At 50.1% G+C, this 22750-nt stretch overlaps 1 protein-coding gene across 23 annotated transcripts in view; it reads left to right on the top strand.

The window, feature by feature from the left end:
• Nucleotides 1–5652, top strand: part of LOC136115087 (transcription factor 4) — a 173063-nt gene extending 167411 nt beyond the window's left edge. For all 23 annotated transcript variants that reach the window (XM_065860975.2, XM_065860970.2, XM_065860969.2 and 20 more), the window contains one exon: nucleotides 152–5652. The gene's annotated coding sequence lies outside the window, so the exon portion shown is untranslated. The remainder of the gene's footprint in view (nucleotides 1–151) is intronic.
• The last annotated feature ends 17098 nt before the right edge of the window (nucleotides 5653–22750 follow it).

Below are 22750 nucleotides of genomic sequence, written 5' to 3'. Positions count from 1 at the left end.
CAGGTTCGGGGCGGGCGAGTCTGGTCAGCGCGTTTCCCTTAGGAACGGGTTTGGGTCACCTCCGTTTCCACGGCGGTGTCGGAGTGGAGGGTGCAGGGCCACGCACTCAAGGCTCCTCGACTAAGGAGAACTTGTTTCATTTCTTCCGCAGGTCCAAGTTGCCACATTTCTTCATTTAAGCAAGAGACCACTTCCTTAACAGCTGTATTATCTTAAACCCACATAAACACTTCTCCTTAACCCCTTTTTTGTAATATAAGACAAGTCTGAGTAGTTAAGAATCGCAGACGCAAGAGATTTCAGCATTCCCGAGTATTAAAAGCGAGAGGAAAGAGACAAACGAGCGAACAACCAAGTGCAACTTGAGGGCCGCCTCTCTTTAACATATCACGCAGAATGTCTAACGCAGTATGTTCCGAGCTGTCCGTGCGCAGCCTAGAGACTGAATGGCAATCTTCTCCACACTGTGGGACAATGCATTTGTGCCTAAACTTCTTTTGGAAAAGAAAGAAAAAAAAAAAAAAAAAGATATAATTAATTTGTAAGTCTGAAGAAGAAAAAAAAACTATTTAATTTAAAATTGTAAACTTGCAATAATGAAAAAGTGTACTTCTGAAGGAAAGCAAAACGAGCGCTTTTGTTGGTGTGCTAGACAGCTAGTGTTTCTACTTACTGGATATTCAAAGGGAAGCTTTGCTGCCCAGATCTTTACAAAACCAGCAAACGTCCTAATGAAAACGGAAGCGATGACATTAGCCATTCCTTAGGGTAGGAGGAACAGATGGATCTTATAGACCTATGACAAATATATATATATATAAATATATATATAAATATATATTAAAAATTTAGTGACTATGGTAAGCTTTTGTTCATTCGTTTCAGACTTTTTTGCTCCTGTAAAAAAATAGTACTGATTAACTTTTTTAAGAAGAAGATTTTACTGTAAATAAGGGTTTTTTGGTCTGATTTCTGTCCCTCTCCCCTTGGTTTTCTTTTGGGTTCTTTCGGTTATTGTGACCTGCGGTGCCAACTCTGTCTCTGGAGGGGCAGTGCAGGACGGAACGCTGACCCTGACGTTGCTTCTCATTCATAATTAAGAGTAGAAAGTCGTTCCTTGGGGCCGTGGGGCGGAGGGGACGGCGGGAGCGCCCCCCCCCGGCCGCTCCACTCCCCCCTTTTGTTCTGGGATTTTCAGAGGTACAAGGTTAGAATGCTACAAATCGTTACCACTGTGCCTTCCAATGTTTCTATCATCGGGAAAAACCACACAAACCAATAAAAACCACAAACCCATGACATGCTGGAAGTGGCCGCGAGCCCGCGGCGGGTGCCGCGTCCCCCGCCTGAGTCCGCGCTCAGACCGGGGGGCCGGGGGGACCGTGGCGGGGCGGGGGGGATCGCAAGTAGCGTGCTAGATCCGGTCGGTTTCCTTTTTCCGTTGTTGCGTTGCGTTTTTAAGTGGATTATTTAAGTGTAGACCACTCGCTGCCTCCTCCTTTCTTTGTGAAATGCCAATTTTTGGTCATCATGCAGCATTATTCTAACAAGCCTTATGAGTCCTAAAGCATTAAGTTGCACTTTGTCCAGGAGGGGTGGTAGAGCAGTATTTTCTCTGGCCAGTACGAATGAAGTTTTTACTTAACGTGTTTAATAGCGACATACGTGGCACAGCAGCTCATCAGAGAACTGGCTTTGAAGTCTGGGCACAACCGAACCAACTTCCGTAGTGAATCCGGATTAACGCTGGACTTTGGTGTACAGTACGATTACCAGATAGTGCTCCTAGTGAAGTATTTGTCAGCATCCTTTTGTCTCGAGTTCCAGTCTCTATTTTTACAGCCACACCAACCTGGCATGTATTGGAAATAAAACGGAGTAGGTTTTTCTTCCCACCTATCAATAGACACTGAATAAATGCCATAAATCCATCGGACGGTCTAAATGTTCCATCTGTTCTCCTGTTTTGCCAGTTATATAGTAATGAAAAGACATTTGTAAATTTTATGCAACAAATGGCAAACGTATCATTATTTTGAAATTGTGTATGTAAAAGTTATATTTTTACATGTAGACTCTTGTTATTATGTGTTTTAATACATTGTATCGGTTCTTTTGTTTATAAAAATCTGTGTGGTTGAAAACAGAACAAAAGTCTCATTGAAATGAAATAGTGAGATACAAGAATCTGAAGTTTATGTTTGTTTCTGAAAAAAACGTGAAGAACAAATCCGATAGGTACCACGTGCTCACCTCCGACATCCCCATCCCATTCGGATTAGCTGTGTGCGTGCTGAGAACTGTAAATATGTCCAGTAGCGAGGAAACTTTCGCAGTGCTTTGATTTGTCGATAAGTTTCTCAAATGTGGAGGTGGATTGGCCCGCCGGGGCACTCGGAGCAGGTTTAGCTGAGAGGGGGATTAACAAAGCTTGAGCCCGGCTCTGCCGCTCCGCTCCGCGCCGCGCGGCTTCTCCTCCGGATGCCCGCCAACAAGCCATAGATGTGTTCTCCAGGAGAGCACCGAGCCGGTGCGTCCCGCCGGGACCATCCCTGAGACGCTCGGGACCGCGCTGCCCGTGCGAAACACCAAACGGAGTGAGACCACCAACCTCGTGATTATTTGCAGCCATCCGTGGACAGAAAATAAATGACAGGTTTAGCTTCTGGAACTGAAATTAGAAAAGGTCTGGCGCTGAAGTCGAGGAGCAGCTCGGGGTGATGCTCACGGCGCCGGGGGACGGATGGCGGCGGGGTGGATCCGGCGGGATGGTGCCAGCAGGATAGATCCGGTGGGATGATGCGAGCAGGATGATGCTGCTGCCGGCGGGATGGATCCGGTGGGATGATGATGCTGCCGGCGGGATGGATCCAGCAGGATGGATCTGGCAGGATGATGCCAACAGGATGGATCCAGCAGGATGGATCCAGCAGGATGGATCTGGTCAGATGATGCCAGCAGGATAGATCCAGCAGGATGATGATGATGCCAGCAGGATGGATCCGGTCGGATGATGCCAGCAGGATGATGATGCTGCTGGCAGGACGGATCCAGCAGGATGGATCCAGCGGGATGGATCTGGCAGGATGATGCCAGCAGGATGGATCCAGCAGGATGGATCTGGTCGGATGATGCCAACAGGATGATGATGCTGCCGGCAGGATGGATCCAGCGGGATGGATCTGGCAGGATGCTGCCAGCAGGATGGATCCGGCGGGATGGATCCAACAGGATGATGCCAGCAGGATGGATCCAGTGGGGGGATGATGATGCCAGCAGGATGGATCCAGTGGGATGGATGATGGATCCAGCAGGATGGTTGATGCCGCCAGTGGGATGGATCCGGTGGGATGATGCCAGCAGGATGGATCCAGTGGGATGATGATGATGCCAGCAGGATGGATCCAGTGGGATGGATGATGGATCCAACGGGATGGTTGATGCCGCCAGTGGGATGGATCCGGTGGGATGATGCCAGCAGGATGGATCCAGTGGGATGATGCTACTGCCGGCGGGATGGATCCAGCAGGATGATGCCAGCAGGATGGATCCGGTGGGATGATGCCAACAGGATGGATCCAGCGGGATGATGATGCTGCCGGCGGGATGGATCCAGCAGGATGGATCCGGCGGGATGATGCCAGCAGGATGCTGATGCTGCCGGCGGGATGGATCCAGCAGGATGGATCCGGCGGGATGATGCCAGCAGGATGATGATGCTGCCAGCGGGATGGATCCATCAGGATGGATCCGGCGGGATGATGCCAGCAGGATGATGATGCTATCAGTGGGATGGATCGAGCAGGATGGATCCAGCGGGATGATGCCAGCAGGATGATGATGCTGCCGGCGGGATGGATCCATCAGGATGGATCCGGTGGGATGATGCCAGCAGGATGCTGATGCTGCCCGTGGGACGGATGCTGCCACCCCCTCCGAGCTCGCGGCCCCGCCTGCCCGCAGGACGCGCCCTGGTCCATCCCGGCGTTCAGCACCGCAGCTCCGCTCCAGCTGCCCAGGATCTCCAGGGGCACCCCCAGTGTGTGAGTGGGAGCTCCCCGTGCTCCCCAGCCCAGGTAAGGCGTGCGGCTCCAGCTGCTCCGTGCGAGGGGACGGGGCTGGCGGTGCTCAGCAAAGTGATGAAGGTTCCTTAGCGAAGCCGTGCCCTGCGGTGAGGAAAGCGGGCTCAGAAACTCTGACAGAAAGCAAAATCCGCAATTAGCAGCTTTTTCCGAACTGATCCACCTCCACATTCAAGTAATTTATGAATATGCTGAATAGGGAATCTGTTCATCTAGAACTTTTTTACCATTTGTCTTCTGTGTAGCTGCGAGGAACACTAACGTTTCGACAACTGTCAGTCCTACCAGTGATGCAACTTGTACTGATTCAGTCTTCCGAGGTTTTGGGGGGGTTTTTTTAGGGTGTTTTGGGGTGGGGGCGGTGGGGAAGGCGCCGGGGCAGGGCCGGGGGGGTTCACCTTTGCATCCCGCAGGCAGAGTGCGACCCGCGTCCCAACGCCGCCCGAGCCACGAATGGCGAGACGGCGGCAGAAACAAGCACAAATCGAGAATAACGCTAAAATATTCGTTAAAAAGGGAAAGAATAGATTAATAGTAAGAATTAGTCCACTGGTTGACTGGAAAAAAAACCCACAGAGGTGGAATATGGAATGAATTCATATGGAATATGGATTCCAACACAGCGGGGCACAGGGCCCGGGGGGCCCGAGCTTTTCCTTTGGCTTTTTGTTCTGTTCATTGGTTATTTTTCGTTTTTCTTCAAACAGAACGATGTTCTTTCTCATGGGACTTGATCCATATTCGTGCAGTGCTGGTTTGACCATACTCATTTCAAGTATTATAGACTTATGTAATGGTGAAGATATATGAACTGTGGCCTTTTTCATTCTTGTTACTTGTGATGCAATTAAGTGACGATAAGAGAACAAACAAGCAGAGATTTACCATGTATCAGTGCCTGGCTTTTTGTTATAAAGCTTCGTTTGTCTAGTGCTCTTTTTGCTATAAAATAGACTGTAGTACACCCTAGTAGGAGAAAAAAAGAAAAAAAAAACTAAATTTAAAAATAAAAAGACCTATATTTGGCTTATTTTTCACAGGAGCAATCCTTTTATACCAGGAATATTACGGAAAAAGAAAAAAAATGGTCAGATTCTGAATATTTCTTCTTTGTAGATTTTTGGAATCATTCTGAGTAAAAGTTTGTTACTTTATTTTACTATTTAAAAGACGTTATTTTACCATGTGTTATGGAGATGAAACTGTACGGTAGCTTTTCCTTTTAGTTGTAGGTCGCAACGGGGCCGTTTTTTGCGACTGTACACGTAGGCGCGGCAGTAAAAACGGGGGAAAAAATAGAGAAAAAAAGGGAAAAACACACACAAAAGAAAAAAAAAATGAACAGTTACACCTTGTTTTCAATGTGTGGCTGAGTGCCTCGATTTTTTCATGTTTTTTGGTGTATTTCTGATTTGTAGAAGTGGCCGAACAGGTTGCGCGCTGGAGTTGTTCCCGCAGCCAGAGCCGCCCCGGGCAGCTTGTTGGGCCGGTACCTGTTTCTCATCTGTAGTTACTCGATGCCGTCATGTACATGACCGTTCTGTAGCAATAAATGTGCCATTTTTATAAACCCTTCCCGACACTCGCCTTTCATTTCCCCTGCCTGCTTTTGGGGGCCTTTTTTTAGAATAAGAGCGCATTTTGGGGATATCAACCATTGGGGTTTGTGCGCGGTGCCCCGGTGGTGCTTTGTGCTTCCCACCGCCGCGTTTTCTCCGCGTTCGCATCCGAAAGTGCTGTAAAAAGGCAAGATTATTTTCATTCTCATTCTCCTCTGGGTTTTCCTCTGTTCTATAGTTCAAAATCTGTATTTCACGCCTTTGGAAGAGCACAAAGCGCCTGCGGGAGCGAGCGGGGATGCACAAACCCAACCCACCAGCCTTGTTTCCCAACCTACCTCGTGGTTCTTGTTTTATGATGATTGTTCTCTTCTGGTGGGCACCGTTGGACCTGAACACCGAATTCAGACCGATACAAACTCCTTGCCTCACATCTCAATAGCGAAGTTGTGCAAATTGCGGTGGTGGGACCATACAAGCTGAGATTTTGATGGAACGGCCTCGGGTCGGTGTTGGAGAAACGATGGGGAGGGCAGGTTCATACAACATTTACGCAGCTCCCACAGCTTTGCGCTGAGGATTTATTGATCCACGCAGTGTCTTTGGGGTATTTTCGGTTGTTATTGATACCTACGTTCTCACAGGGGCCGGTGGTTGCGGAATGTGGGGAATATTGAATGATAACGCCTTTAGTTTTGCCAACGAAAGGAGTTTTCTTGTTGCCGTTTAACCCTTCTAACCACAACCTGTTGCTACTGAACCATGCAGTTTGACTGTTGCAAATGAAATTATGTGTGTTTAACGGCCATTTTCTTCCCGACCAGGACAGTAGGTCATTTTAAACAAATGAAGAGTCAACCAGCATCTCTGACGGAGCAACAGGGCTCCAACAGAATAGAAGAGCTGAAGGGTGGGAGAACGCGTTTCATTCTTTATAGATAGAGTTTGGAATCATCCCGCCCCGTCCCGTGGCCGATGGCTCGGGGAAACTTGGCTCCATCTCAATCGATTCTTTAGGGAGCCGGTAAATCCATCCCGCGTGTCTGGAGCTTGTAAATCTCTGAGGTGTGAGCACAGTACGTGATGTTTAAGACCCACCGACCTCAGGATGTCCCCCCAAAACTACATCTCGTGCCCGGCTCTCTCAGCTGCTCGTGAAAACAGCTTTTTGGGTTTGCCAATAGTTGTTGTGTACGGGCCAGTGCCGGAGGGTGGATGAGCAGCTGCGGGTCCTGCGTCCAGAGACGGGGGTTTAATGTATTTCTGCTGAAAAACAGAGCAGTGCCCAAAGCTCTGCCCAGGGTGGACACCTGGGCCTGGGGATGATGGAGATGGTGGGGATGGTGGGGATGGTTATGGTGATGATGGGGGTGACGGGGATGGTGGGCAGGATGGGGATGGGGATCATGGGGATCATGGGAATGGGGATGATGATGATGATGGGGATGATGGAGATGGTGGGGATGTTGGGGATGGTTATGGTGATGATGGGGGTGACGGGGATGGTGGGCAAGATGGGGATGGGGATGATGGGGATCATGGGAATGGGGATGATGATGATGATGGGGATGATGGCGATGGTGGGTAAGATGGGGATGATGGGGATGGGGGTGATGATGATAATGGGGATGAAGATGATGATGATGGGGATGAGGATGATGATGGGGATGATGGGGGTGATGGGTATGGTGGGTAAGATGGGGATGGGGATGATGGGAATAATGGGGATGATGATGATGGGGATGGGGATGATGACGATGATGATGATGGGGATGATGATGATGGGGATGGGGATGATGATGGGGGTGATGATGGGGATGATGATGGGGATGATGATGGGGGTGATGTTGAGGAGGATGATGATGGGGATGATGGGAAAGGTCAGTTGCATCTTGGGAAGGTAGGGAAGCGTGTGGCCCGGGTTTTGGAGAACAAAGCCCTGTTGGCAGCAGGTGCGGGCTGGGCTGCTGCAGGACCTGCTGGTGTTTGCCCGGCAGCGCGGTGGCCCTGGGACACCTGGGGACAAGGGGACAAAGGGACAAAGGGACCAGGCACTGGTAGCGCCCACCCAGGTCAGTAATGTTTCCTTGTGCTGGTTTTTCTTTCAACTGCTTGTCTTTACCAACTACCACTCGCTACGTGCTCTTAATATCACTTTAGCAGTTTCTCCCTCTCTTTTCTGCTTATACCAACGTTACTGGAAGTTTTGGGGTGAACGCCCATTTGAGGCACCTCTGAGAAGAGCAAACAGATGCTTCCCTGGGTAAAAGGGCTTTCTGGGGGTTATTCCTGCCCATTGCTGGTTAGGACTGCGTCCTTCCCTGGAAAACTGATTTATTTCCCATCCAGTGCAATTATCAGCAGTGTTGTAAAGCTGCCAGTGTCTTCCCATTCCCCATAGGGCAAACTTGGAAGCTTTTTTGGTGAAAAATGAAAATATTACAGCAAAATAGCCCCTAAACAAGCCAGGGATCTGCCCGGGAGAGCGATGCAGGGGGTCCATGGGAGTCTCTGCAGATACAAACTGACACCGAACAAAATGGGCTGGAAAGTTTCTCTATCAGTAAATGGCCCCTTTGGCAAGAACCGCCCAAAATTTGCCGTTCCCTTCTATGTGGCGATTTTCTCAAATGCTGCTGATACGATCAGCTAGATTTCTGTAGCCTGAGCTGCTTTTAAGCTCTTAAAAACCCACCCTGTTGTAATCTAGCGTTAATCAGATTGTAGTCGGCTGTCGCTGGGATGGGACCGGGAAACACTCCCGCGATGCTGCGGGGTGGCTTAAACCTGGGTGGGATTGATACAGGACCGCTTTGTCAGCAAAAAGAGGGGGTTCGGGTTGTACCTCCGTGAGGGGCTGCGATGCTGAAGGTGCTGAGCATCCCTCAGGTTGAGTTTGGTACCCAGAGCATCCCTCCGGAAGCGCTAAATGCCTGGGGTAGATCCTTAGCTAGGACTCATTGATCTTCTTTACCGCGCTAAGCCAATATTGTTCTTTAGAAGAGGAATCCTGCGGCCGCCTTCTCAATCCCTCCCCAGCACAGCCGGGATGTGCTCGTGGTTCTGTGGGTGCTGAAAACCTTCCCTGGGGAGGGACAGCACAAAGATGCTCGCAAATGCATCTCTACTCCAAAAACAGCCAGAATCTTATTTTAGTACTATTTATTGCTTTTAATAGTACCATATAAAAGCGTAATATTGCTAGAAACAACTTTTTGTGGTCGAGTATTTGGTTCTGTCAGACAAAATAAAGTCGTATTGGGAAAGAATGGCTGTAAATCGAATTGCAACGTCCCTCTGGGAGGAGCAAAGCACCCCCATGCTCAAATCCGCCCGAAGCGAACCTGGGTGCAGATGTGTGCTCAGATACTTACCGAAATGCGCTAAATAACTGTAAGCCTGAGAGTCAAAGAAGTCTAAAGAGGATTAAATCATCGGAAATAGGCCAAAACTACTTTATCGCTACTGTCGCCGGGGTTTGGTTGGTTGGGGTTTGGTTTATATTGGGCAGGAGATGCTGGGATGCTCCTGCTATCCCCGTGGTGGGAGCAGTGGTTGCCATCCCGGTGCTGGAGCCGGGGGGTGAGGGCCGGTGATGTAGGACACGCGGGTCTGGGGGGCTTAATGATGCTCTAATCCACAGAGAAAAATCGCATTTGTAAAAAAGAGAGGGGGTGGGGGAAATAACTATTGCATTGCAGCCCGCAAGCTGTTGGGCTGTGGCTGCAGCTGCGACAGGGGGGCTCTGTGTGATTTAGTTGTGTCTTTACATCCAGGCTGGGGGTGCAGCACCCCCATAGCGCTGCTTGCCATCGTCCCCTGAATTGTCATTGTCTTTTTGGTCAGATTCGAGCCCGGTGCATGGCTGGCATCACCGTGACCCTGCACCCAGCAAGCAGCTGGGTCGAGTGGGTGGTGATGGCAAATAGGAGTCCTGGATGGCAGAATTAATATCCTCAGCACTCCAGACTAAAAGGCGACAGAAAATACTGGTGATTAATCAAGATAGACCCTTAGTTTTGCCCATACTGATGTGGGAAAAGACTTGCAGAGTGTTGGGACTGTTCCACGCAGTGTGAATGTGATTCCTCGGGCATCCCAGGTGTGTGGTTGGCCCCCCGCTCCATCCCTGTGTGTGGATCACAAGGAGCTGGAGCGTGTTTGGGAGCTGAGAGAGGATCAGTGCAAAAGCCCCTGGGCCACGCTGGCGTTTCCATGCACAGAGGCTTTGGCTGGGTGTTCGCAGGATTTTCCTGCTTGGCCGAGGGCTGGTGATGCTTCTAATGGGGTTTTTCTGAGGGACTCGGGGTGGCGTGAGCGTCGCTTGGGGAGATGTGCAGGAATCAAAGCTGCGCCTTGGATGCCGCAGTAATTGTGAAGCTGCATACGGGACCCACCGGGGGTAATTTTGGGGGTGATGCTGTGTCCCTTGGGCTTGCAGAGCGCCTTCCTCGGTACCTGAGGAGCATCACTGGGGTGTCTCAGGCTGGCACGAGGCAGCGGTGCCCCGAGTTTGGTGTCTGTTCGGTTAAGGCGGCGTTGGCATCGCTCGTCCCTCCTGGCAGCGGCACCCGCGACTGATGGGCCCTTATCAGTGGGACCCAGGCGGCCCCGGGGCGCTGGGCTGCCCACCAGCTCCAGCATCCTCTGCAGATGGGCAGCTGGACCCCGAGTGTTCAAAGCCTAGGACACCCCATTTGACCTTTTTTCCCTAAAAATGAGTGCTGTTAGAGGGAGACGGAAGGTCCCGTGGAGCCAGGCTGTGGTTGCTTTGCCTTTGGTTTCTATGAGCGTCGTAAATTCCTGCTGTCTGTTAACGTGGTTGCAGCGCCAATACAATAATTAATAAAGAAGGTGAGAAGCCCCGTGGAATGAGCAGGTGACACCAGCAGCTTTGGTGGCACGCGGAGGAGCGCCAAGGGGAGGCAGAAATATCGGCGTGGATTAAAGGCAGCGGAGCCGCGCTTAGACACGAAGATTATGTGAAAGTCCTGAGTAATGTGGAATAAAAGGGGCTGAAAGATCATTAAAATTAATCGGAGATTAACGAAAACGCAAGACTGCTGAGCCAGTCTTATCTGCTGGCAATTGAACTTATTGTGGCTGAGAAATAAGACTATCAGATTTGGAGCATCGTGATAAGGATAAGCAAGCGCTCTTAAACCTCTAGAGATCCCGGCAAGTGCTCCCAGCCCTTTGGTCACCTCCCCATGATGGGGACAGTTTGATGTCCCCACAGGCAGGTGGTACCCAGGGTAGGGACCCCCCGCCCCATCCCATAGCACGAGGATGAGGAGTTAATAAATGCAAAGAGTGATTTATCTGTGTCACAGGAATAACGATAATACTTGGAAAAGCTCTGTTCATCAGCAAAACACGCGTTTCTTCCTCAGGGAGGGGAGCAGGGGCTTGTGAAACAAAAGGCTGGTGTGAACGGAGTTAATTCGTTTTAAGCTGCAATGAGTTACGTCCAAAGAGGATCTGGCGCGCAGGATTTATTTCGGGGGGGAAAAAAAGAAAGACACAGCAAATATTTAGCGGCTCATTTGCGAAAATGTGGTTCGGATTAAAAGAGTTATGCTCTTAAAAAAAAAATCAATATTGCTTTTGAAACGTGGTGGGAATGAGCTGGGTTTGGTGCTGGTGTGGGAGGAAATGGAGAGGGTTTCAGGGTGGGTTTGGCCAAATGTTCTTCATGCTCATCCCAGGTACCCCCAGCCCATCCCGGGGCTGCCGGCCCCGTCCCCCTTTGATGCTGTTGGTGGGAAGTCGGTGGGGCCGGGGGATGCTCAGGATGTTACACATCAGAGCCGGCGTAATTAGAGGCAGACCCGCCGTGGCTGTGAGTGCTCGTGGCTCTCTTGAAGTGGCTGCTGTTTGAAGTGGCTGGAGGTACGAAATGATAACGGGCGCCAGCTGAGGAGCCGCCGGCACCCGGCGCCTTGTTCCAGCCCGTTATCCATCCTTATGGCCCCAGCACTGACCACCCGCCTCGCTCCGGTGTCCAGCAAACGGGTCCTCAATGGTTACCTGGGCCAAGAGGGTGAAAATCAGATGGGGGGGGAAATTACTCCTCGATGGGGCCAACCATGCAGCGTCCCCTGGGTGGGTTACAGGCTGGAGATGTGGATGCTGAGAACTCACCCCAGGATGGGTGAGCAGTAAATTGACATGTTTGTAAAGATGGAAAGTGATGCGTTTATTTGCTTATAGACAAGTTTTCTTTGTTTTGTTTTGAAATGAAAGCCTTACTGGGTTCTTTAGGGCGTTTAAAAAACTGAGCGTTTCCAATAGCACCATCTGTATTTCCAGATAACTCATCCACTCTTCCTGTGAAATCTCTCTGTTAGAGGAACTTATACAACATATAAACAAAGCCCAAGACCCTCCTGACTTCTCCAGCCTTTCTTCTCTCTATTGAGCTGCGGATTAGTGAATTCCTGGCTTTTCAGTGATGCTTTTGGGCATGGGGATCCCCCGAGGAAAGGAACAGGTACTTCATCTTGTCTGCTCAGAACTGTGGGCATTGATCTTTATCTTTTCTCCCGGCTGGACCTGCCCCAGGACACACGTGTCCCTCACCAAGTGCCATGTCCTTGTACCTCACCACGTGCCAGCCCCTCGTGGAACACATCACCATTGATTCCCCCCATTAAAACCTTTCTTTTTCACTCCATTCCTCGAATTTTCATCGGAAACTCGCTGCCGCTTTGCAGTGGCTCTACCTCCAAGCCCCTTCTCAGCCCGCGAGTGCAAATTACTCCAGCAAGCCGAATTAGCCACGTTGCGCAGGAATGCAGGCTCCCATCAGCCCCTTGCTGCTCGCTCCTCGCACAAAGCACAGAAATTCATCCCAGATGGGTAAATAAGCAGTCGGCTTTGATTGAGACAACTGTGGATTCATCCTGCTGCCGCTGCTGACTCATTTCTCATCGGCATTCCTTCCTGTGTGTTGAGCAAGCGTCTTCCCGCATCCCTCTGATGCGCTGTTAGCAGGAGAAATTATATCATCCGACTTCTAATTTGTGTTTAGTCATTCTAGATCGGTTTTTTTTTAAATAGGTTTATCCAATCGATGCCGGGGCTTCGGGATGGAGGGGAGCCAAAAATCTGGAGCCCTACTGCCAGGGCTTGGTGCTGGTGCGTTATGAGCAGTGGGGACTCGGTATAAATTGAGCAGATACTCAGTGGAGGGCGACGCATCTCCTAGACACATCCCTTTATGCCAGCTTCCCCAGCCCTGCTTTGGAGAAGGCCAGAAATCATCTACTCCATTCGGGCGGCTGCAAATTTTGCAGGCGATGCCTTTCTGAGTTAATTTGGGTGCATTGGTTCTGCTGCTGCATGATGTGGAACAGCAGCGGGTGCTCCCCTGTCGTTCCTCAGATGCGATGCCCCTCAGCATCGCGTCAGCCCCTCCGTGCTGGTGGTGGGTTTGCAGGGTGATGGGTTTGCAGGGTGATGGGTTTCAGGGTGATGTTCTGCAGGGTGCCAGGTTTGCAGGGTGCCGGGTTTCAGGGTGATGGCTTGCAGGGTGCTGGGTTTCAGGGTGATGTTCTGCAAGGTGCTGGGTTTGCAGGGTGCTGGGTTTCAGGGTGATGTTCTGCAGGGTGATGGGTTTGCAGGGTGCTGTTCTGCAGGGTGATGGGTTTGCAGGGTGACGGGTTTCAGGGTGAGCTTTGCAGGGTGATGGGTTTCAGGGTGACGGGTTGCAGGGTGATGTTCTGCATTGTGCCAGGTTTCAGGGTGATGTTCTGCAGGGTGATGGGTTTGCAGGGTGACGGGTTGCAGGGTGATGTTCTGCAGGGTGATGGGTTTGCAGGGTGCCAGGTTTCAGGGTGATGCTTTGCAGGGTGATGGATTTCAGGGTGATGTTCTGCAGGGTGATGGGTTTGCAGGGTGCCAGGTTTCAGGGTGATGCTTTGCAGGGTGATGGATTTCAGGGTGATGTTCTGCAGGGTGATGGGTTTGCAGGGTGACGTGTTTCAGGGTGATGTTCTGCATTGTGCCAGGTTTCAGGGTGATGTTTGGCAGGGTGCTGGGTTTGCAGGGTGATGTTCTGCAGAGTGCCAGGTTTCAGGGTGATGTTTGGCAGGGTGCCGGGTTTCAGGATGATGTTCTGCAGGGTGATGGGTTTACAGGGTGATGTTCTGCAGGGTGATGTGTTTACAGGGTGATGTTCTGCAGGGTGATGTTTGGCAGGGTGCCGAGTTTCAGGGTGATGTTTGGCAGGGTGATGGGTTTGCAGGGTGCCGGGTTTCAGGGTGATGTTCTGCAGGGTGATGTTCTGCAGGGTGCTGGGTTTCAGGATGATGTTCTGCAGGGTGCTGGGTTTCAGGGTGATGCTTTGCAGGGCGATGGTTTTGGTGGAGCAGAAGCAGACGCTGCAGCTGTTGCTGGTCCCGGCTCCTTCCTGCGCCGCGGTTCCCACAGCCCCGGGTATTGTCTGTGCTGGTTGGGGCCGGCCGGCTCCGGCAACACACCCGTCAGGATTTGTTCTTTACAGAAACACTTTGCTGGGATTAAAAAAGGGAAGAAGTGCAAAAGGAAGAAGTTTGTTCATCTGCCTCCCTGTGGGGATATCGGGGTCCTGGCCAGTGGGACTCGGGGTGGAGGTGGATTTGAGGTTTGTGGGTGTGCAGGGTGTTGTTATTCCTCTGTGCTCCTTCACTCTCTCCATCTCCTTGTTCAGTTTCTTATTAGAAAATACTCATTTAAGGAAGTCTGATAGCACGGGTTTCTTATTCATTTTTGTTCCGTTTTCTCCTACACGCCAGCAACACGTAGCGCATTTCCAAGGGAGAAAATATGTGTGAAGGATTAAAATTTATCCATTCACAGATTGCGTTTAAAGCCAGGGTGGGTCAAGCAACCTCCTGGAAGGCTGGTATCAATTTTAACCTGGTATTTGGTTATTACACAGGTGCAAGTTCTTAAAACAGCTCAGGAAATGAAAAACTAGGGAGGACATCAGATTGCCACTTATTCGGAGGTTTGCATGGGGAGGAAGGGCTGTGCTCAGCCAGATGAGCCTTGGATGTGGTTGGCAGCTTGGGGGGGATGTGGGTCAGGCAGGAGGATTTGGGAAGGAGGGGACCCTCGAATGTCCCCAGTGCCCCCCCTGCCATGAGCAGGGACATCGTCACCAGCTCAGGGTGCTCAGAGCCCATCCAGCCTGGCCTGGGGTGTCTCAGGGATGGTTCATCCACCACCTCTCTGCTCCTAGAAAGGCCAAGAGTTGGAAAGAAAAGGAAAGGGTGGTGGGGAAACGGCTGAAAACAGAGCGAAAGGGGAGAAATGGGAAGTAGAAAAGGGATGGAGCTGGTGATGCTGCAGAATGAGCAGAAAGCCAGGAAATATCCCCAAAATCCTCGCAAGGCGGTGTTATGGAAAGCATCGCTCCTCCACCAGTTCTGCAAGGGCACCCGTCCACCTCGGGCGCTGTTTGGCAGCCTTGGGTAGTGGTTTCGTATTGTGCTTGTATGGCAAGTTAAGAACCATTTTTCAGTCTTTTTTTTTGTGCAAATCAAACCACTTCTCGCTCACAAGGGAAGCGAAATATCTGGAGTTATTTGGCCATCCTTCAGCTGACTGTCATGATTCCCACAAGAAGAACAACAACCGAAAATGCCCTTTAGTTACATCCTGCTGATCTAGAGGAAGTTTCAAAGCAAATCTTCCAAACTCCTTGTTTAAGGGCCAAATGCAGTCGTGAATGGCAGAGTTGGGTTCTGCAAAGCCAAGAGTTACCCCAGAATAAAATGGGGGGCCCTGGGCTTAAATCAGATTAAAAATAGCTCCTGGGATACACCGCTAATACCAAATAGTTCATCTCCAGTTCAAAGAGCACATCTCCCAACCCCAGAGGTGAGTCTGTTTGCAACTCTCCCCAGATTTCTTTCATCCACGATCCCAAATGCTTAATTTTGTCAGCCTCGCTTTTAAAAAAGGACCCAAAAAAGCCCCCGGGGTAGGTTGATGTAAAGCAGAGAGGGAGAGGTGTGATGTGCATGGCCCCAGGTGTCCGTATCCTCACTCCTGATGGGGGCTGGTGATGGACCCCGAACGGGCTGCAGGATGCACAGCCCCGTTAGCATCCCGGTCTCATCCTTCCTGGCTTCGAGGAGCACAGAAACATCAACAACAATTAAAGCTTAACGAGAAACAAATGCTCTGTCCAAACCAGCCATTGATTTCAGCGGGAGCTTTACGAGGAAGTCGGGATTGGATTCAAAGGGTTTGTCTTACAGTTGTCTTAACTCCTAGCTCTGCGTCCCAGCTTGTTCCTATTTGATCTCAATCTGGTCTTTGTTGGTAGAGCTGTGGGATTTGTCCAGTTTAGGGCTTGGTTTAGGGATGAGGATGGGATGGTGCTGGTCCCACCAAACAGCGAGGGCACGAGGAATAAAGGACAGGACTCGGATATATCAGTCCCGGCCATCATGGGCTGGTACTAATTAGTGGGGGTTTCCGGTGGCTCAATGTGTGATACCAGCACACAAAGAGCATCACCAGGATGGGGGAAGAATCCAGCCTTGCTCAGCACCTTTTGTGTTCGCACAAGTGACTGGTGAAGCTGTTTAATGTCTGGCTTTGCTGGGCCCGGGCTCTCGGAGCAGTTGGGTGGCTCTGCCTGGGGCTGTGGCCTTGGTGACCAGCGGGACCATGGGCACCTGTGGTACCAGGCAAAGCTCAGAATCTATGAAACAACAGCATTGCATCCCTCAAAAGTGTATCTCTGGGTATAGCTGCCTCTTTTCTTCCCCATTTAGAGCACGTACAGTGCAAGTGGGAGGCTGAGCAGCGTTCCCTGGGGTGTCTGTCCCCAAGGAGCCACATGGGGACCACTCGGTGTCCCCAGCCGAGGGTGGGCACACGGGGCGAAATCACAACCCACCTTTGCAGCCAGAGACTTGCCAGGGTCAGGTAAAAACAGCCAATTGCTTGTTAGGCTATTTAGAGGATATTTAGGATATTTAGAAATACATGTTTTTAATTTTTATATACATATATGCGTAGAAATTAATTTTCATTAGGATTTGAACCTGCTGGCTGACTCCAGACTAGAAGCACTTCTCAGCAGGTACTGGATTAGAATGTGAAATCCTTGGTCTGCAGAGACAAATGCCTTGATTTCAGTGGGGAGGTGACATAGAAACTCATATTGAGCTTGGTCAGTGGGTCTGGGGAAGGATGGAGATGGAGAAGGTGGGATGGAGATGGAGAAGGTGGGATGGAGATGGAGAAGCTGGGATGGAGAAGGTTCCTGCAGCCTGTTCGTGTCGGTTTTTGTGAAAAAGCCCGGTATCCTCCTTCAAGTGATTTATCAGGATTATTTGACATGAGGCATCGACGCTCCTGCCATCACTTTGTAGACATAAAAACATAGGATGAGTAAGGATATTTCGAACTGTTTTACTCCAGAAACTGCTTCATAAATGAAACATGTAAGAGACTATATTTATAGTAGAAAGAACAGCTCTCTCGGGATATGAATAGCGTTATACCATATCATGTAATTAAAAGCTGAATATGACTAACACATTCCCATACAGATGTATCACAGCACTGGCGGCCATGTGGGATGTGTGGAGAAAAAAGACCCGGTTCAAGAAACCACAAATTCCAGGGGTGGGGAGCGTGAGGAGGGGGAAATGAAGCTCTTTGCAATCTATTTTTCTTCTGTATTTTTCGTTTCTTCTCTTTGCAAGAGCATGAACACATGCAAAGCATTAGGTAGTGCCTTGCCCGCCGGGGTGGCTGCTGGACCTGGCATCACCGGCTCCAGGAGAGCATCCTCAGCACAGTCCCAGGAGAAATAACAAGCAAATATAACCTTAAAATATAACTATGGCCATGAATTGATCTCCATAGGGCTCTTCCCCACAGCCTGTTCCCAGAGACCCGGGTCAGGCTCCCTGCATTTCTGTGGAACAGCCTGGTTGCCCAACACAAAATTGACTGCTCCAGCCAGACAATGGGTGCTGAAAGAAGCAAGAGGAGAAAATATGGTGGGGAAAACAGTGTAAAATAAATACATAAATTAGGAAGGGAGACAAAGTTGTCTTTTTCCTTTGGTCTTTTTATGATTGGAAAGCAAACATCGAGTCTCCTTTAGGCTCTGCTTGGTGCTGACGTGATCTGTCCTTGCAGGTCATGTCTTACATGCCGCGGGTTGCTGTGTTCTTCTGGATTCCTTCCAGCTGCTCCACACCTTCCTGAGGTGCAGGAAGGAATTGTTGGCCCTGAGGGTGATGAGAGTCTGGCCCAGGTACCCAGAGGTGGTGGATGAACCATCCCTGAGACCTCCCAGGCCAGGCTGGATGGAGTCTGACTAGATGGGCTTTGAAGGTCCCTTCAACCCAAACCTGTCTATGATTCTATGCAAGCAGCCACCATCCTCCAGCCCCCAGGGCAGAGGAAGGATTTATTCCTGAGCTTTAGGAGCAGCCTGGCTCTGGGTACAGCTTGTTGGGGTGTCCCTTGTCCCCTGGAGAGCAACACTGGGCCGTGTGCTCAGCACAAGGTCCGAGGAGCCCCGTTCCCACCCCTGCACCACCACAGCTTCACCAGATGCTCCTGGTCCCATCCCCACGTCCCTCGTGCTCGATACCAGCCCGCATTGGCCAGACCAGGTCTCCAACCTTGGGAAGCTGTTTTGAGTTCTGACCCTGATGTCTTGGCTTGTGGTTCCCAGACATCTCGTGCTCTGGGCCTCTTGCACTATACCATGGTCCTCCACAGCTGGGCTCAACCATCTTGAGGGACTCGTCCAACCAACATGATTCTATGGTTGGGAACCTTGCTGGATACACATTCCCATTTTGCCTGTCTTCAAATCCACTCCTGGGATGGTTCTGTAGCCTCCACATGCTCCGCAGCATTTTCCTTTCCCCAGGCTGGGCTCCCTTGTTAGGCTGGGCTCAAGAACCTCTCCATAGCACGCACATCTGACATCCACGGCTTGTCCTGTTGCCCTGCTGGGGGATGCAATGACATGATTTTGACATGATTTATTCCTGGCACATCCCAATTAGTTGTTACTCATCTCCTTGTTCCATAGAATTCAGAATTCCTTGATTCATCACCCTAGTACTTTTCCATGACTTGATGCTGAGCTGACGACTCCATAATATCTCCGCTCTTCCTTTTTTAATCTATTTTAAGGATAGAAATCCTGGTTTGGGGATCTCTCCAGTCCTTAGGACTCAAGTTCTCCAAGAGGATGACCAAGGTTCTCCAAGAGGACGACCAAGTCCCCCCAGGGTCCCACATCCCTCTGGATGCGGCTCATTCCGTCTTCCCCCCCTCTGCCTGCACAGCGTTAATTTATAAAGCTTCAGAAGCAAATCAGATGCCTTAATGACACATCCCGACTTTTATTTATAATCTGTTCATCTGCTCCGATCACACACCCTTGTCTGAAATACATTGTAAATCAAGGCGCCCTAATCCAATCTTGTGTTAATTAATTCTTCCACTTGCCTTCTACTTCGGGGGAGCAGAAGAATAGATGTGAAAAGCATGATGGTGACATTGGAGTGGCTGGTTATTCTTCTTTACAGTAGCGTATTGATAAGAAAATGAGCGTGTTCTTTTCCCATTTGCTGCACAACCTTGGGCAGGACTTTGTTAGATTAGAGAAATAAGAAAAGCAATTTGAAAAAATTGCTCCCTGGCTCCTGTACAGCCACTTGAAAACTGATTTATTTGGGGGTTTCCACAGCTGTGTGTGGGTTTCCACAAGACTTTATTTCGCGTTATTAAATCTGGCCGTTGAAATGTTCCTGTGATTTAATGTGAAGTGTGTTTTATTCGATAATTCCTTATAGGTATGGAGGGGAGGTCTCGCTGAAGCTGGAGGGGAATAAACAAAGAGATAAATAAGGGAATAACTCGGTGGCCACGCCGGAGCCACCTGGGTGCTGGGTCCATGTTGGGGTTCAAGTCACTCTTGCCCCCCAGTGTCACACTGTGACACTCTGAGCCAGCCTGGCGTCTAAATACAATTAAAACAATAATAACTAATCATGTTTTCCTTGGCAGAACGAGGAAGCAGAAGCTGCAGCCCTTCTGCCTTTATTATTGGATTCTGATTGTTCTGCCTTAACTCTTCCTGTTCTTCACACTTAAATGCAGCGAACCAACCTTTTTTGCCTTGTACAGCTGCAAAATCTTCTATTGGGGATGGAGAGAAGACACAGCAAAGGGGCAGTGGGTGGATGGAGCAAACACCGGGCGTTTTCGGGGTAATTTGCTCTGATCCAGGGCCGGGGAACCAGGAGATTATTGTGTTAGTTCAGTGGAGCTCTCACATAGCCCATCAGCACCGATTTGATTCTTCTTTTGCATTTTGGTGAAGCGAGAAGTACGGAATCACTTAATCATGGCTTAAAAGTCGAATTAAACCATAGTGGTTTAATAGTCTGCAAATAGCAGCAGGATGGAAACAACAAACGCGATGGTGGCGAATACGGAATAAATCCCCTGATGAGCCCCTTTCACCACTGAGATGGTTCATAAGCACTAATGAGTTAATAATTGTGTGCCGGGATTTTTGCCAAAGGTGAAAATGAACCAAAACAAGGTTTGTTCGTTCTGCTGGACCTGGGCTTAGTCCTACCTGCATCTTTTCCTCCGGTTTGCATCAGGATAGAGAATTCCAGCTTACCATGGCATTTTTAACAACCAAAAAGCAAAAGATAAGTTTGCGATGAGGCACAGATAAAGTTGCTGAAGTTTGGGCTTGAAAAGCGTGTTCCAAGTCTCAAAAATCAGACAGTTCTCTGGGTTACAACAGAAGATTTTGGACATTATAAAGTATTTCCCAGGAAGGTCTGGATGAATTTGTTGTGCCAGCAGAGCTCTGTGGTTTGGGTTTGCGATGGAAATCTCGGCCACCTTAGCTAGCTCTTGAATTAAGCTGTGATTTATAGCCGGAGCGACTCCTGTAGCGTTGTGGTGTATTTTATTTAACGGCTCTGCAAGCACAAGGTTTGGAGCTGGGAGCAGCTGCAGTGAAGCACCATGCGAATTTATCTTGGGCCGGGTTCAAGCTGCCCTGACTCGGCTGAACCCCCTCGGCCTCCATTTCCCCTCCTGCTTCCGAATATTCTGCTTTTCTCCTCCCGTTTCCTTCCTGCGCCGGCCCTGGCTCGCTGCCCCCTTCCATCCGCCTCCCCTTTCCCCCCAGAAACAAAAAACCCCATTGATTCGTTTGCTTTCCTGCGTGCGAGAATCCCCGCAGCATCTCTTCTTGTACCTTAATTACCCTGCAGATGGGCCGGGGCGAGGACATGTGTGTTTTTCCAGCGCAGACCTATGCAGAGACCAGCACCAAACGCTTAATTACTAATTGCTGGGGCTGGATTTGGCCTGTTCCCTCTCCAGCCCCGCAATATTTCAGGCCGACTGGCTTCGTGGCAAGTAAACAGCACGGCGGCCAAGTCGCGAGGGCTCGTCGTGGCCGCGGAGACGCCAGGATTGACGCCAATTGCCAAGTCGGTTTTGCACATGCTGCCGCTTGGTTTAGTTCTCCCTCCTTTCGGAGCCGCCCGAAGGCTCTGCCTGCGAGCACGGCCATAGTCCCAGCTCCGGGATTAAATATCCTGGCTTAAACGTGATGCAGTGGGGAAGATCGTGGGTATTATGGGGTATTTCCAGCCTGGTGTGCAGCAGAGGGTGTCCTGTGGGCATCGGTACCGCGCTCAGGCTGGGGACAGCGTGTGGCTTGTCTGATCTCATTTCTAGTGAGTCTGTGTGTCATCTGGGGCATGGAAAAGCGACGCTGTCGCTGGTCAAAGCTCTGGTGCAACACCCAGCGAGAGAATTCTGCATCCGAACAAGAAACTTCAGTGCGTTACAGGAACTTGCGGATTTCTTGAGCGTAAATGCTCGTTTAATCTATGCCAAAAATCTTAAAGCTTGCATTTGTTTTACTGGATTTATTCTGTTTTTTTCCTGGATTTATCCTTTTCTATGCCCTCTTCAATCTGCAGCGCAGGGGCTGGCGAAAATTCAGGCAGAAGGCGCAGAGCACCCAGCTCCCGGGTACCCAGGAGGGCTCGCGGGGATGGAGCCGCGTGGATTCATCCCGAAAGCGGCCGTGCAGGGTCACACGGAGGGTCCATCCGCACCCTGCCCGTGGCAGCACCCACAGCTGGACACGCAGAAAAAGAAATACAGAAATAGGCCAAGGAAGTGATGCTTTGCAGCAGAGGGGATGCTGCTGCGGGGTGATGGATGCAGGTGCACCAAAGAGCATCCCATCCCCGATTTCCACTGATAACCAGGGCAAAAAGGTGTCGTTTTTCCTCCTTTACCCCCAAAATGCCATCAGCTTCCCCGGCCAGGTCCGCCGCGGCACAGCCTGACCTCTATACTCTTATTAAAAGGCGCTGACCTAATTTAACGGATGGATCTCTGGATTTACGTGGGCTGCCCACGGCATAGGCTGGCGCTGACCAGATTAACTACAATTATTTGGGATTTACGGAGACTGTTTGCAGAATAAACTGGCGCTGAGCAGATTAACTAACTAAAATAATTTGGGATTCAGGCAGACTTCCCATGGCAAATAGACTGACACAAATAAAATTAAGAGAGGAGCAGGGGAAATACATTTGTTCTGCTGCTTCATTGCAGTTAAAATGTCTCTATTCCCTCTTCCCACAGATCTATCTTTTTACCTTGTCCCCCAAACAAATAAAAGGTATTAAGTATATGGAGCGATGAGTCCTTCCTCCCGTCTCCGCCGCGATCAAACACAATAAGAAAACAATTACCGATGGGTCGTTGACTCCGACATAACTCGCAATCTTTTGATTGTATTTGTTGCCGTGGTTGCCCTTGGAAACCCTGAGCATGCCCTGCGGATGCAGAGGATGCTCCTTTGCCTCCCGGCACGCAGCGTTATCACCGTGATTTACGACCTGTGACCAACATAGGAGCCTGGGGCTGAGATCTGCGCTTTTTCTCTCTAAATCAAGTTCTCACACTGTGTTTTTTGCAGGAATCCTGTTTATTCCTATATCCCACCCTCACTGTGGCTCTCGTAGCAGCCTTTTCCTTGCCTTTTTGATTTTTTCTCATTGCATTTTCCCTAGCAGG

The sequence above is a fragment of the Patagioenas fasciata genome, chromosome Z (assembly GCF_037038585.1).
Source record: "Patagioenas fasciata isolate bPatFas1 chromosome Z, bPatFas1.hap1, whole genome shotgun sequence".
Taxonomy (NCBI): Eukaryota; Metazoa; Chordata; class Aves; order Columbiformes; family Columbidae; genus Patagioenas; species Patagioenas fasciata.
This window is presented reverse-complemented; position numbering and strand designations above follow the sequence as displayed.